The sequence below is a fragment of the Petaurus breviceps genome, unplaced genomic scaffold (genome assembly GCF_028583685.1).
Source record: "Petaurus breviceps papuanus isolate PSGF00001 unplaced genomic scaffold, PetGlider_PUasm1.0 156, whole genome shotgun sequence".
NCBI classification, from domain to species: Eukaryota; Metazoa; Chordata; class Mammalia; order Diprotodontia; family Petauridae; genus Petaurus; species Petaurus breviceps.
Window position 1 is genome coordinate 6,847,513 of NW_027185720.1, and position 16,920 is coordinate 6,864,432.

Genomic DNA, 16,920 nt, shown 5'->3' on the forward strand with positions numbered 1-16,920 from the left:
CTCTCTCTCTCCCTCCCTCCCTCCCTCTCCTCTCTCCCTCCTTCCCTCTCTTCTCTCCCTCCCTCCCCTCTCTCTCTCCCTCCCTCTCCCCTCTCTCCCTTCCTCTCCTCTCTCTCCCTCTCTTCCTCCGTCCCTCCCCTCTCTCTCTCCCTCCTTCCCTCCCCTCTCTCTCTCTCCCTCCTCATCTCCTCTGCCTCCCTCCCTCCAGTCCAACTGACCTGTTCATCATTCCTCCTACACAACATTCCATTCACCACCTCCATTTCTTCCCATAAGTGGCTTATTTCCTGCAGCCCAGAATGCCCTCCTTCCTCACCTCCCCCTGGGCTTCCCAACTCCTTGTCCACAGGGCCCTTGCTCATCTCTCAGTTGTGAGCATACTCCCCTCCAGAGAATTCTTTGATGTTTGCTCATCTGCCTCCTCCTGAATGTCACCCAGCAGAGCAGAGGTTCTTGGAAGCCTCAACACCTCAACACTATCTGGCATACAGTGAAAGTAGCACCAGTATGGGGACAGAGATCACTTCTACTGAGCTGCAACATCTGGTAGGTCTGGACTCAGCTGAAGGGAAATGGTGGTGAGCTCTTGACTTTGTGGGACACAAGGTGACTGTCTAACGTGAATCAGCTGGTGGGTTGGTTGGCCATGCCTGTCTCCTATTTCCCAGAGACGCCTAGCTTTCACAGAGCATTAACAACGTCCTGCAAGCACTCATTCTGGCACCATGTTAAGGATCCGTGGAAGCTCATGGTGTAAGCTGAGCCGCTTGGGTATGTTCATGAGTAAACATGGGAAGCCCCAAAAGTCCACAGCCTCTCGTGCTCCTGGATGGCTAGTACAGTTCCAAGGTATTCTGGATCCTACTGCCCAGAAGATCACTAGAGTGGAGGGTAAGACTGTGATGGCCTCCAAGTCACAAACACCAAGAACGGACGAGCAGCTCTCCTTTCTCTGAATGCCCACAGCCTTGGCAGAGACAGAATACTGTAACTAAGTGGGAAAGACTTGAGGAGAGGTTATGGAAATATTTCCAAGGGTTTTTCACCAGTGTCACCAACCCTTTCAGCAGACTGATGAAGCCAACAGAACTCTTCTCAGAGCTATGCATAATGCACAAAATAATGCATAAAATAAAACACAGAGGTTTACAAAGGAAACTAATTATACCGAAATACAATTATCAAAATATTTTTTTAAAAAACCAGGCTCAGGGGGCAGCTAGGTGGTGCAGTGAATAGAGCACCAGCCCTGGAGTCAGGAGCACCTGAGTTCAAATCAGGCCTTAGACACTTAACACAAAAACTAGCCGTGTGACCTTGTGCAAGTCACTTAACCCCAATTGCCCTGCTTCCCCCCCACCCCAATCAGGCTTCCAGACACCAGGTTCAAAATCTACAATAATCCAACTTCATTCTATAAAGAAGAACATAGAGGCTCAGAAAGATGAAATAACTGACTCAGCATAAGACACTAGTCTTCTAACTCCTAGCCAAGCCCAATTTAAGGTAATGATTAAGCCCCCCACGTTCTTCCTACAGGAATGTATGTTCTTGCAACATCACAGCAGACATATTAACCCTTCCAAAGGGCACATTCACCACCCAACATTCTGCCTTCACCTACTAGTCTAGCACTCAGTGTACCAACAACAGCAGAATTCACTGTTGCTTTTAGCCAGGAAGGATGGATGGCAGGATGAATGGACAGATGGGTGGAGAAATGGACAGAAAGATGAATGGAGGGATGGATGGGTAGGATGAAAGGATGCATAGATGCATGGATGGATGGATGGATAGATGGATGGATGATTGGATGGATGGATGGATGGATGGATGGATGGGTGGATGAATGCATGGATGGATGGATGGATGGATGGATGGATGGATGGATGGATGGATGGATGGATGGATGGATGGATGGATGGATGTCAATCCACACATCTTCCATAGCTTCTTATCTATTACCATACAATCACACATCAGCAAAAACTAAACCTAGCTGATCACTTCTCTCCCATCTCTCCACAGAGAATGGCTAGTCCATAAACATGTTCATATTAGGCTTGATTCATTTTTTTTTCTCTAGGCAATTTTAAATCTACCATCGACAATACTAGTTAATATCTAGTCTGAGTGTCCTAGAGAAACACTGTTATGAGGTCAGTTGTTCTAAGGCTCAAAGCCTCTTTTTTGGTCCAGATCATGATGTCATTGTTATAAGGAGACTCAAATGAAGAAATCCCCTCTCCTGATGCAGATCAACAATGGTTCTACAGCCTGGGGAAGTACTTGGGACATGGTGACATCAAGGGCCTTGCCACAACACAGTTCGGATCCCAGACAACAGTTGGAAGGGTCTTCAGAAGCCATGTAGATCAACCTCCTCATGGTGAGAAAACTGACACCCTGGAAGGCTGGAAGACTTGCCCCACATCACAAAGGTAGTGTGTATCAGAGATGGGAGTAGAACCCAGGCCCTGGGTCTGCAGGGCTGGTGTTCTCTCAAGTGCCCCATGCTGCCTCCCTCTATCCACTGTGCCCCACCAACTCTTTGTATTCACTATTAATAAATTGAGGAACTAGAAATGTATTAGAAAAATCATTTGACAAGATGAAAGGGATTGGGCTGATGGCGACACAAAGCCACTGCCAAAAATGGGATGGGAGAGGATTCTGGGAAGATGGTGGAATAGGTCAGAAAACTTTTGGGGCTCCAAATTTCCTCCACAAAAAAAGACAGAATATAGCCTCAGAGCAGTGGAAATAAACACAGAGTAAAGCAGTTATCTTCCTAAGACAATCTGAGAAGACCCCAAGAAAGACCCAAGGTTCAGCCTGAGTGCAAACACCTCCAGGACTACTCCACAGAATCAACAAACAAGTCCTGGGGGCAACTGGGTTGGGAGACAGCCTCAGCCTTAGAAACTTTCATCTCACAAAGTCGGGGTCTGACAGTTGAGTAGAAGATTAAAGGACCTTTTGTTGTCCGGAGACACCAAGCCCAGCTATGCTGACCAGATGCATCCAGATTTGTGGCTTCAAGGAGAAGGAGCTAGCATACACCTGGTGGGCTGTGGGCACCTGAAGAAGAGCAGTCCCTGGTTTCAGTTTGGGCAGAAAGGACAACTGTAGTTTGCAGCCACTGGAGGGACCTCAGGGAGTAAGATCAATTGTGTGATCTTGGGGGGGGGGGGGCTAGCCCTGACTTATAAGTGGAGAGGAGAGCCCAAGGCTGGGCCCTGAGAGAGATCTCAAAAATAACAGTAAGAAGGATCTGAGACTTGGAGCATCATGCCCTATACCTCAGGACTACAATGTGATTACACTAATAGCTGCTAAAAACAAATAAATAAAAAATGAGTAAGCAAAAGAGAAAGAACCCAACCACATATAATTAATATGGGGATAGAGAAGATCTGGGTTCATATTCTGAGGAAGATAATGAAGTTTAAAAAGCCCCTCCTTTTTCAATGAGAAACATCAAATGATCCTAAGCACAAAAAGAGTTTTTGGAAGAACTTAAAAAGAACTTTAAAAATCAAATAAGTTGGAGGAAAAAAAAATTTTAACTAAGAGCAATCCAAGAAAATTATGAAAAGAAAGTCAACCAACCTGAAATAGAGATCCAAAAACTTAAGGAAGAAAATAATTCCTTGAAAACTAGAATTGGGCAAGGGGAAGCTAATGATATTCTAAGACACCAAGAAATCATAAAACAAAATCAGAAGAATGAAAAAAATAAAAGAGAAAGTGAAACATTTCATCAGAAAAATAATTGATCTGGAGAACAGATTGAGGAGAAATAATATAAAAATAATCAAACTACCTGAAAATTATGATTTTAAAAAAAGAATCCTGGGGCGGCTAGGTGGTGCATTGAATAGAGCACTGGCCCTGGAGTCAGGAGGACCTGAGTTCAAATCTGGCCTCAGACATATAACACAAAAACTAGCCATGTGACCTTGGGCAAGTCACTTAACCCCAATTGCCCTACCTCCCCTCCTCCAATAAGCAAAAAAAAAAGAATCGTGATGCATTATTAAAAGAGATTATCAAGGAAAATTGTCCTGAAGTTCTAGAACAAGAAGTCAAAGCAGAAATAGAAAATAATGCACTGATCACCACCTGAAATTATTCCCAGGAAGAAAACTTAGAGGAATATCATAGCCAAGTTTCTAAGTTCCCAGGGTAAGGAGAAAATATTGGAAGCAACCAAAAAAAAAAAAAACAATGTAAATATCATGGAGCTACAAAAAGGAACACATAAGACCCAGCAGCTACTATGTTAAAGGACCATAGGTCTTGGAATACTGTATTCCACAGAGCAAAAGAGCTGGAGTTACAACCAAGCATAACTTACCCAGGAAAGTTAAATATAATCCTGAATGGAAAAAAATGGACATTTAACTAACTAAAGACTTTTAGGTTTTTGTGACAAAAATCCCAGAACCTAAGGGAAAATCTGTCATAAAACATCAAGGAAAAATATAAGATAAACATGATACATAAAATATAAATATGTATTTATATATAATGTATAATAATATATAAATCTGTAAAATATAAGGTAAACATTAAAGACCAATTATAAGGAACTCAATAAGGACAAATTGTTTACTTCACAGATGTGAAAATCTTGGCAGTACTCTTATGACTGTCATTATTTGGGGAGATTGAAAGGCTTCGGCTGAGCTGAGTATGAGTATGAGGGGGTGATTCTAAAAAATAAAGCTGCATAAGGAGAGAGAGAGAGCAATTATCTCACACAAATGAGGCATAAAAGGAAAAACTGATACAGAAGAAAGTAGCAGAGGGGAGGGTGGGCAGTCCTGGAACCTTAGAATCATCAGGAGTGGATTAAAGAGGGAAATACACAAACATACATACATATACATCTATGTATGTGTGTACCTTTATATAAAAGTCTTCTAAATAAGAGTACAAGGGTGGGGGGAGAGGATAAGGGAGGGACTTTTAGAGGGGCGGGTAGGGTTAAGGAACAGGAGGGCAAGGTAGTTCGTAGAAGCAAAGCAGAGGAGTAAGGAAAGATAGGGTAAATAAGGTAAGAAGGATAATGAGGAAAAATAGGGAGGAGGAAAATACACAAGTAATGGTAACTTAGAATGTAAATGGAATGAATTTACCCATAAAACGGAAATGGATAGCAAACTGAAAATTTTAATCCAACAATATGTTACTTTCAGGAAACAAAAAATGAGAGATAAAAAGATAAAATAAAGGGCAGGAGAAGGATTTATGATGTAAAAAAAAGCAGGGATAGTAATCATGATCTCAGACAAAGTTAAATTAAAACAAATGTAATCAAAAGTGAAAAACAGAGAAACTATACTATGTGTCAGCAATATTATTCAATATTGTTTTAGGTCATTTAAAATACCTAGACAGTATAAAATACCTGAGCACATACCTACCAAAACAGACACAGGAACTATATGGCCATAAATATAAAACACTTTTTATACAAATAAACTCAGATCTAAATAACTGAAATAATATTTATTGTTCAAGGGTAGGTAAAGTCAATATAACTTTTTAAATTACAATTTTATCTAATTAATCTACTTAACATCATTCCAATTAGATTATTTAAAAATTATTTTAAATTATTTAAAAATATATTTTAGAAAAAAATAATAACTAAGTTCATTTGGAAGAAAAAAAGATCAGGAACTTCAAAGAAACCAGGAAAAAAGATGTAAAGAAAATAGATTCAGCAGTATCACACCTTAATCCAGGGGTGAGGAACCTGCATCCTCGAGGCCACATGTGGCCCTCTAGCTACTCAAGCGTGGTCTTTTGACTGAATCCAAACTTCATAGGACAAATCCCCTTAATAAAAGAATTTGTTCTGTAAAACTTGGACTCAGTCAAAAGCCTTCACCCAAGGATCTAGAATGATACATGTGGCCTCAAGGCCATAGGTTCCCCATCCCTAATTTAATCTATATTATAAGGGAAAGCATTGTTGAAGTGTAAAAAAGATAATTTCTATTACTTTAAATTAAAATTTTCTTGTGAAAATAAAACATATGTAGCCAAGAATAGAAGGAATACAGAAAACTGAGAAAAAAACTTTCATAGACAATCTCTCAGATAGGATGTGATTGGTTGGAATATTGCTGTGGTATAGGAAAGATAAGCTGGTTGATTCACAAAAACACGGGAAGACTTGGACTTATGAAAGGAGATGCTATCCACTGTCAGAGAAACAGATGACAAGTGGAAATAAGCACAGTATGGTCTTACATATATATGTATGAGTGTATATGTGTATACAGGCATATGTTTATATATATATACATATGTGTGTGTAAGTATACACACATACACACATCTCCACACTTAATTATTGCCTTCTTTGGGAGGAAAGGGAGGGGGCAAAAAAGTAAAAAGTGCACAGCAGAGAACAGAAGCAAACCAACAAGGAAGCAAAGAAAAGTTGGACAGCTTTGAAAACAATCTGTAGTATTCATTACATAAGTTTTCTTCAAATAGAAATTTATTATTTTATATTGAATCCTCTCTTACAGTTTGCTGTGTATATGGCATTTTTTTCTTTTCTCATTTTGTATTTAAGTTTAAAATTTTTTTTTAATTTACCCAAAAAATGAGATGAAAATTCAGCTCTTGATGGGTCTTAGCACCAGACTCAGACCTCAAACCTTCCTACAAGAAAATAAAACCAATGCACTGTGTCTCCTTTTCCAGGGTTGGGGGAATGACACAAGACAGGCCCCAAGGAGGAGCTTCTTGGACAACTGGAAGCTTCAGCCTATGACAAGGACACATTGGAATTCAAAAAGATTTCTGGAATTTTCATTTTATGTTTGTTCCAGAACTTTCCCAAGTGTTCCTAGTAAGTACATCTTTAAATGCACATTTGCAATCAGCAATTACAAAATAAACATGTATTAAGCTGACCAAGTCTTTCAGAATGCTAAAGTTTGTCCCCACAACAAATATGGCAAAGAAAATGAAAAACAAAACGCATTTTGACTGTCGACCAAAACAGTGAGTGTGGCTTAATACTTCCAAATTCAGAAAACAGCCTTTATAGCTACTGGAAAAAAAATGCTTCCTCTCCAAATGACATATTCCTTGACAAATCCAAAGGTCCCAGTTACTGGGCAAAGGACTGCATTTAACAAAAACTTCTGGGAGAACCAGACAGAAGTCTGGCAGAAATTAGGTTTAGATCAGTACCTCACACTACATACCAAGAGAAACTCCCAATGGATACCTATAGATCATTAATACATTAAAGGAGCTACAAAGATCCTTGAGGACCCACGGACAGGGGAAGGATTTATGAATAGACAAGTGCTAGAGAGGATCACATAAGATGAAACAGATGATTTTTAATATGTAAAATTTCAGTTATGGCACAAACAAATCTAACAGTAAAAATTAGAAGGGAAATAGAACTAGGGGAAAAATTTTTTGCCAGAAATGTCTCTGACAAAGTTCTCATTTTCAAGATATAGAAGAAAATGATCCAAAATTTTAAGACTAAGAAACATTCCCCAATAAATAAACGTTCAAGAATATGAACAGTCAATTGCAAAGGAAAATATCCAAGATATCAGCCATCATATGGAAAAAATGCTCTAATACACGTGACAAAATGCAGATTAAAATGACTCTGAGGTGCCACCTCATGCCCTCCAGATTGGCAACAATGACAAATGAGGGAAATATCAAATGCTGGAGGAGCTTCAGGAAACGGGCACATCAGTGCACAGCTGGTCCAGACATTCTGAAGGACAATTTGAAACTAGGCCCACAGTTACCAGACTGTGGTAAAAGTTACCCTCTGACCCAGCTCTACCATGACCAGGCTGACGCATACCCCAAAGAGGTCAAAGAAAGAAAAAAAGGATCCCTACATACAGAAATATTTAGAGCAGTTGTTTTAATGGCAGCCAAAAACTGAAAACCAAGGAACAGTGCTACTGGAAAATGGGTAAACAAATTGTGGCACATGAACGTAATGAAATATTATTATCACAGAAAAAAAAACAAAGATGAAATGAACAATTTCAAGGGAAACTGGCTAGACTTTTACAAACCAAGGCTAATCAAAGTGAGTAGAACCAGGGGAACATGAAAGAGAAAAACAACTTTTTAGAACTTGAGAATTCTGATCAACGAAATGAAACATCACAAGCTCCAAAGAAAGATGAGGAATCACATCACCGATCTCCCAAGAGAGCTCATGAACTTACAATTCGGACACACACTTCCGGACATGACTGACATGCGGATTTGTTCTGCTGGACAACATAGATATATAAGGAGAGATCTGTGTGGGGTTGGGGTTTTTTTTTTTTTTTTGAAGGAACATGGCAGCAGGAGGGTCAGATTAATTTTAAAATTTCTGTCATTTGAAAAATAGAGAAAAAGATTGTGAAAGAAAAAATTACAAATTCCACGAGATTTATGTTGTTAACCAGCTGCTAGTAGTCATGTCAAACAATAAGAACTGGACAGAATCTGTTACGTTTTTACCCCCAACACTGCCTCTCACTGTAAAACAAAACCAAGTCCCAGAATTGAGAGCTTGGAATGAGGGTGTTCAAAGTCACTGCATTCAGTGCCCTCATTTTACTGCTGAGGAAACAAGGCCCAAAAAGTTAAATGACTTGTTCAACATGACACAAGGTAGAAGCAGCAGAACTGCTTCCTGTAGACAATCCGGGGCAGTCACCACAACAAGGATGCCCTGAACCACCACAGAGAAATACCTTAAAGATAAAGAAATGAGAAAGGAAATGCTTTGGAACCAATACTTTAGATAAAGGAAAGTTATCATTGGTTTCTGGTTTTGGTTTTTTTAGATTTTTCTTTTTACAGAGGGAAAGGCAGGGCAATTGGGGTTAAGTGACTTGCCCAAGGTCACAGGGCTAGTTTTTGTGTTAAGTGTCTGAGGCCACATTTGAACTCAGGTCCTCCTGACTCCAGGGCCGGTGCTCTATTCACTGCACCACCTAGCTGCCCCTTGTTATCACTATTTTACAGTGAGCTAAGTGACTCTGGGAAATCATCTTGTACCACTAGAAGATCAAACAAACATATCATGAGGATAGGTACAAAGTATCTTGTAAAAAGTCACTTAAAATATGGTTTTAAAATGACAAAGAAGTTTTGGTCCATTTTTCAAAAATGGGCTTTATACCAGAAAGGGCAGAAGAAAAGGGGAAATCCACAACCATCCATCAAAAGCAAGCCTAGTGTGGACAAAGGAGAGCTTGCTGATTTAACCTTGGTCTGTCCACCTTCCTCCAAAGCAAGCTATCTAATCATCCCATCAGTATAGACACTGTTCATGGTGGCCACAAACACAAGTCAGGCCCACTGACTTCTTCATATTCCCCAGCTTGATCCCCTACCAAAGATCTTTTCCCCAGACCTGGCTCCACAATGCTTCTGGTCGCTCAAAAACCTGATATCTTCCAAGAGTGACTGCCCTCATGGCTAGGACAGTAGAGAAGAAGGTTCTCATTCCAGGCTCTGAAGGCAATTCCAAAAGGAGAACTGCTCCAAATCCTCTGGACAACGTCAAAGCTCTTATGGACACTGTCCCATTCTTCCCCCCACCCCCAAATCCAAATAACATACACAGGGCTACCATACAAAGATTTTTATTTCACAAACAAAACCTTTTCCTCTACTCTCTCACCCTCCATCATAACTCACCTTCATTCTTTCCTAACCTCACCTCTTGTCCTCCAGTAGCCTTGTGCCCCCAACACCCCCATGCCATCATTAATGAGACAGCTCACTTAACAGGTTAAGAAGTATTTGCCAGGGCGGTTAGGTGGCGCAGTGAATAAAGCACTAGCCCTGGAGTCAGGAGGACCTGAGTTCAAATCTGACTTCAGACACTTTACACTTTAGCTGTGTGACCTTGGGCAAATCACTTAACCCCAATTGCCCTGCCTTCCCCCCTCCAAAAAAAAAAAAAAGAAATATTTGCCATCAGCAATCAAGAAATATGGGTCAATTAACAAAACCAACCTCTAAACACTGCTTCTGTGAAATGTGGGGTATACACTGCCAGAGCCTACAGGGATTTGCTTAAATGGTTTTCTTTAATCCAAGGAAGTGGTGAATTGGAAGAAGGAAGAAGAAAATAAAAGAAAGGCCATGGTATCTAAACACTATCTTAAAAACCACACTTACATTTACTGATGGGGAGACAGATACCCATGGCTGTGCCATGGGGAAAATATCTTCTTTTCCCTTTCCCCCATCTGCTCCAGAGGGACTAGAAATGCCAACACCCTGAGGACCCCGGGGGAAAGTCAGGGTACTACTGGGTCCCCACAGCCACTCCCACCTCTCTCTGGGCCCTCATTTCTCCACATGTCCTCCTCTGAGGTCTTTCCAACTGTCGGAGGTTTGACATGATCACTGCCCAGCCTCCAGTTACATCTACGCCTGCTCTCATGCTTGGGGACTGAGATATTGGATGAACTGCTGGTCCCTGAAGCCCCCTGGCCTCCCACTTCAATGCTCACAACTTTCATTCCACCACAGTCACTTTCAGGAGCAGACCCATCTTAGATCTCACCATCCATCACCCAGACGACTGTGACTACTCTATGATCTCACTCTTTCAACTTCCTCTTTCAGATCATAATATTCCATCCTTTATCACCCCCTCGGCCTTCCCTCTAGCCAGCCCATCCATCACCCCTGCCAGGTCCTCATTTTTCTCCATTCATATTCTTGACCTCCCAGATGATCAGTGGAATGATACACTGTCCTCAGCACAGAGCCCTTAGCTCCCTGTTATGCCAATCACCAACCCTGGAACACCCCCGCCATCTGGCATCCCAATCCTTCTCCCATGCTGCTAAACAGATACTGGAAGCCATCCCAAGGTACCAAGTGGGCTGACTACAAATTTATGCTATTTAATCTCAACTGGGCCCTCCCTCCTACTTAGCAATTTTATTCTGCCTTCACTCTTCCTTCCATCACTATTCAAAATCTTCTCTCTCTCAGGCCCCCAAAACCACCACCACCAATTCCTTTTTCTCTTTTGGCAGGTAATATACCTCTTACTTGGCCAAGCAAATGAAGGTCATCTGTCAACTCAATTTCCTTTCAATCTTGAGGAATGTCCTCTCAGGAAAATTCCAGCCTTATTCCAGCCTCTGAAGGCAATTCCAAAAGGAGAATTGCAGGGGCAGCTAGGTGGCGCAGTGAATAGAACACTGGCCCTGGAGTCAGGATGACCTGAGTTCAAATACGGCCTAAGACACTTAACACAAAAACTAGCTGTGTGACCTTGGGCAAGTCACTTAACCCCAATTGCCCTCCAAAAAGAAAAATAAATAATAAACAAAAGGAGAATTGCTCCAAATACTCTGGACAATGTCAAAGCTTTTATGGTACCTACCTGTGCCCTTGATCTCTAGCAGGCTCCACCTTCCCTAGACTTTGCCATCCCTCTGGGTTATTTTCCTTTCACTACCAAGCTCTCAGAATTATTCTCAAGCTTTCATTCCAGCCCAGTCACTAGGCAGTCCCTCCGGGTCCCACTGCTCCACACTACAGATAGCCTTCTTGAAGGTGACCAACTGTTTCTTTCTGGGAACTCCTTGATATGAAAGCCTTGTGTTTCTACAACATGTTCAGTTTCAAATGCATCCCTCCCCCAGATCCCCTGTCCCACCACCATTCCCTCATGACAAAAATTAAGAAAAGAAAAAGAAAAAAGTCAACAAAACCAACAGATCACTTGCACTGCTGGTATCTGTGATCCTCCAAAGCTATAGCCCCCAGACCCTCACCCCACCCCCACCTCTGGGTAAAGAGAGGGATGAGTACTTTCTTCATTATTTTATAAACCAAGCACCAAAGATCTCTTCAGGGCTAGATCCAAAGGCCTTTTCTCAGGCCATCTCCTCCTTGGTCTCTCCAAGGCTGTGACTAACCTGCCTTCTCCTCCCGACTTCTACAACAATGCTCTCTCCTGGCTCCATTCTCTGGCAGGTCCTTCTCAGGCAATCTGTCTGCAGGTTCTCTGATTCCAAATCTAGGTATGTTTCCACAGAACTGTGGTCACAGCCCCGTCCCTCTCTCCCCTCACACAACTACCCACTGGGGTCCAGCCCCTACCTAACCCTTGCTTGGATGACTGGCCTCCTTAACCCCCTGCTCTCTCTGGTCTATCCTCTGCTCAACAGCTGCCAAAATCATCTCCATAAGGTACAAATGAGGAGATCCCACAATCAGCATTCATGCCAAACAACCCAAGTTAAAGCATGCATTCCTCATGTCTGCTAATAATAAACTGTTTTCTCAGGCCTTACTTTCTAAAGTGATTTGTTTGGAAGTATCCGCTGTGTCAAAACAAAATAAACCAATAAATGTATTTTAATTAGCTCACTTTACAGTGCCAGGGCATACTCTGTGAAATAGTGAACTGTTTTCTGAGCTAAAGTGTGGAGCTCACCAATGGCATGCTTCACCATGGGCACCTTCTGTCCAAATGGGGGAGCCCTATTCAGACTCTGCCAGCAAGCACATACACTAGGCACACACCCACAGGCTGAAGGAACACAAGAGTCATTCTTTATCAACTTGATAACTCAAATCACTGGCTTCTCCATGGCTTCCTTCCGTGGTCCTTGGTTTCAATTCACAAACCCTGAGGCTCACAGGTCCATGCCCTTTTAGGTGTGTAAACAATCCCTGCTAGAAACCATCACCAGATGACTTTAACTGGGGAATGCACAAGGATTTCTTCACTAAGGTGTTGCTACTCGGCAGCATTCTCTTTGGAATTCTATTTGGAAATAACCAAGCCAATGCTCTCACTTGGTCATGACCTGTATGATCTGTGTTAGGCCACAATGAAACCCAGTATCAGTCATGGTGTGACTGGAGGGACAGTAAGAAGAAAGGCACGTTAAATAATACAGGATGGATTGAGTAAACTCTTAAAGTTAAGTAACTCATGCATTCATTTGAACATTCCATCATACCCCAGAATTGTCCCTGTACACATCAGAAGTGTCAGTTCTAACCTCTGGCTTCTGGGGGACTCAAACTAAGCACTCAGAAAACATGTACCTTTAAGAAAAAAAGAAAAACAGAAGAAATGGCCAGCTCGGGAACAAACGCCCAGGTTCTCCCACTGGGGAATGGGCACTGGCCGTCTGTAACCTTGACCAGGTTTCTGGAACTCAGCTGGAAACATTCATTAACCACCTGAAAACTAATCCATCTCCCTTTCGCTATACAGCTTATTATGTCTGCATATCTCTTAACAAATAACAAATGGTGTGGCCTCTTAAACATTTCAGCTCAGGGGTAATTGAACAAAGATTGCTGATACCTCTTTGGGAAACAAAGGGCCCAAGACTCCAGTTACAGCTGGTCCTCATCCGCTTCTGGAAGAGGAGAAAGATTACAAAGAGACTAGCTCATTGATCTACTTGTCAGGCTTAGGTCACCTTCCTCAGGTCATAGGCATCATCCGCCTTAACCGTCTTTCCCAAAGACTCAAAGGGAGGATTTCAGTTTCTAAAGATTCTGGATAACTATTTCGTCCCAAAGCACCACTCAAGGAACCTTTCTCCATCCACTGGCCTTCTCTCTGGACTAGCACAACCCTGCCAAGGAGTCTGCAGGCTTAGGAATGAGTTTATATTTGCATAGGAGAAAAGTTTCCCATACTGAGCGAGGGGAAAAGCAAGTGAAGCCTGGCAACCGTACAAGGACGAGTGTGAAGGGGGATGTGAAGGCGGCCGGCGCTGTCCCCTACAATCTGCAGGAGAGGAGACATGAGCTCCTCAGGAGAAGCGCAAAGAGAGGAGCTGGGGAGGATCGGGCGGGGGGGGGGGCTTGGGCTGAAATGTTTGAGGCTGATCTGGGGGTTCATCAGCACCTCCCGGAAAACCCGGAGTCCGGGCTGCTCGGTGAACAGGACAAACGAGTCACTGTGGAGAGTTGGCCACCAGAGAGGGGAAGGAGAGGGGGGCAGAAAGGGAAGCTCTCCTTAAGAGCCTGACTCGCCTCCAGTGGGCTGCCCTCCCTCAGTGCCCCAGGCCGAAGCCTGTATAATCTGAGGGGGGGTCACTGCAAGTTTATGCCCCATACCGGAGATGGAGCAAACGCACTCCTGGGGGGTGGAGGGAGGAAATGGAGCGCCACTTGGACGGATCAAGGGGGCACCCTGGGAAAATTCCAGGGCTCTGAAAGGCTACCACTCAGTCCCCCCCCCATCCTTTCTCGATGCCCTTCCCTCCCCACCAGCCCCCTTGGCTGACAGCAAGGGAAGCCTTCGCTCTCTCCTCCACATTAGGAGAGTGTCCCAGAAGGGGAAAGGAAGGAACAACAAGGGACCGCTATTGAAGCAGGATAACCCCAGGGGACCTGAAAATAAGCCCAGCTGCAGAAGGGCCCCGCCAGGCTCCCAGGGCAAGTCATTAATGCTTCCAGCTTCCTGCCCGTCCCAAGCGGCAGCGCTCTCCCCACACCCTCCCTCAGCTAAATCACCATCCCCTGCAGCTCACCCAAAGCCCCAACACACCCAGGTTCCCGCACCTCAAATATGACGGCCTGCTCCTCCAACCTCCCGCCCAGGGATCCCTTCCTCTTCGGGCCTCTCAAGTGACTCCCACAAAGGCCCCCTTAGTCATTCCTGTGTGCGATGAGTTGTGTACGCCAATATCCCTCCTCCTCCCCTCCCCCTGAAAAAACCCAACCACAACGCCGAAAGTTGGGGGGCGGGGGGGAGAGGCTGTCATCTCTCATCTAGGCTCTCCTCTTCTGTTAGGCTGGTTCTCCTTTTCCCCACCCCACATATGTGTGCGTGTGTGTCTGGAGAGAGAATATATGGACCACATATAGGTAATTATTACATAATAACAGTCACACACACACACATATATCACGGTGGCTATATATCCATATATAATGAGTGTGCATGAATATAGGGGTTAATTACATATTCCGTAAAATGCACAGTATATATTTTATATATTTATAATATAAACTTAATATTTAAAACAGTATTTACTATGCATAAAACACTGATGCGGATACATAGGAATGTTATGCAGTCTGTGGACGCTCAAACGAAGGCGGAACACAAGGGGCCGTCCTGGCTCCTTCCCCTCGGCCTGCCTCAGTTTCCCGCACAGGAACACGCAGGGCTAGAGGCTCCCCTCAGCTGGGGCGCTCTACCGCACCACCGACCCCCGCGGTGGGGTCCGAGCGCGGGGACGACCCTTGTCTGCACCTGATCGGACCCTTCCTCGGGGTGGCGCGACTGTGGGCTCCGGGTCACCCGGCTAGGTGGGGGCGAGGCGGCCCCTCTCTTCCGGTGTCCCCTCCCCCCTCTCGCAGTAGGTGCTTAATGAACCCAGAGCTCCCCTCTCCGGCCAACCGAGCCCTGCACACAGTGGGCGCCTCATAACCGACCCTGACTCCGGAGCGGAACGGCCCCTCCCCCCTCGGTGCCCAGCCGCGGACCAGCCCGGGGGAGACACGGCGCGCCGGAGTGCGGGGCCGGCGCCGCTCTTCTCGTCCCGCTAGGAATCATCAGCAGCGGGCCCCCGCGGGCTGGCCACGGAAGGGAGCCGGGTTCAAGTCCCGCCCCTGAGGCTGCTGGCCCGGGTGACCTTGGGCCAGTCCCGGCCCCCGCCTCGCGCAGCGCCCGCGCGGCGGGGGGCCCCGCGCTCGTGCCCGCCCGAGCTCGTGCCCGCGCTCCCCTTCCCCCTCCCCTCAACGGTCCCCGGCCCGGCCCCGCCGCCTCGCCTCACCTCGGCCTCGGCCACGGGCCGCAGACAGCCCGCCTCGGCCCGCTCCCGGCCTCCTCCCGGCCTCCTCCCGGCCCCGCTCACGCTCGGACGGACCGACGGAGCGACGGACGGACAGACTGACGGACGAAGTGACTTCCCCGCCCGCCGCTGCCCAGCCCAGCCCCGCCCCAGCCGGCCTTGCCTCCCGCCTGCCCGCTCCCCATTGGCCGCCAGCCCTCGAGGCAACGCCCCCTCTCGGCACTGCCCCCAGTCATTGGACGGGCCGCTCAGCGGGGGCCGAGGGAGCCGAGGCCACGCCCCCAGCGCGCCAGAGGGAAACTTCCTGAGATCCCATTGGCTGGTTTCCCTGTCGATCGGGTTTGGTTGCTATTTAATCAGCCGGGGCGAGGGTCGGGGGCGGAGATGGGTTAGTTACCGTTTCTTCTGGGCTCGGAGCCCAGAGCCCGCGAGGCTGCGGACTGAGCGCTGCTTACGCCCCTGTGTCCCGGCGTCCCAGCCCTCCCGGGGTCTCAGTGTCCCCCTGTGTAAAATGAGAGTGGGATAAGCTCTCTGGGCTCCCAGCCTGCGCTGGGCATGAGCTGTGTGCGACCCCGACGTCGGGAGCCCTTCCAGGCTGCGCGTCTCCCCGCGGTCAGAATGCAGCCGGGTAGAGGGCAGTGGGCAGCGCCACGAAGCCCGCCCCAGTGCCCGCCTTCCCTCGCAGGCAGCTAGCTTTGCACAAGCCCCTCGAGGAGCTGGGCTGCCTTTTGTCCCTTTTTGTGCCCCAGTGCCCGGCACACAGTAGGGGCTTAATAAATGTGGATGGATTGATTTCTTTCAGTCCATCACACCTGGCCCATAGTAGGGGCTTCACAAATGTTGACTGATGGATTTCTCTCTACCCCTCCCCAGCCGCAGCACAGTGCCTGGCACATAGTAGGGGCTTCACAAATGTTAACTGATGGATTTCTCTCTACCCCCCCCCCCCCAGCCGCAGCACAGTGCCTGGCACATGGTAGGGGCTTCACAAATGTTGACTCATGGATTTCTCTCTATCCCCCCCAGACCCCGCACACATAGTAGGGGCTTAGTAAAGTATCACTCATTGTGTGGGAATGTCTCCCTGGACTATCCAAGG

The 16,920-nt window shown here is 45.7% G+C and overlaps 1 protein-coding gene across 4 annotated transcripts in view; it reads right to left on the reverse strand.

Annotated features, from left to right (window-relative positions):
* The window catches only part of PACSIN2 (protein kinase C and casein kinase substrate in neurons 2), a 147,927-nt gene extending 131,951 nt beyond the window's left edge, over positions 1-15,976 (reverse strand). For 2 of the 4 annotated variants that reach the window (XM_069081957.1, XM_069081955.1), the window contains exon 1: positions 15,804-15,975. The gene's annotated coding sequence lies outside the window, so the exon portion shown is untranslated. Of the gene's footprint in view, positions 1-14,583; positions 14,665-15,803 lie in introns of those variants that run through there. The other 2 variants (XM_069081958.1, XM_069081956.1) reach the window with 2 other exon arrangements.
* Between the last annotated feature and the right edge of the window lie 944 nt (positions 15,977-16,920).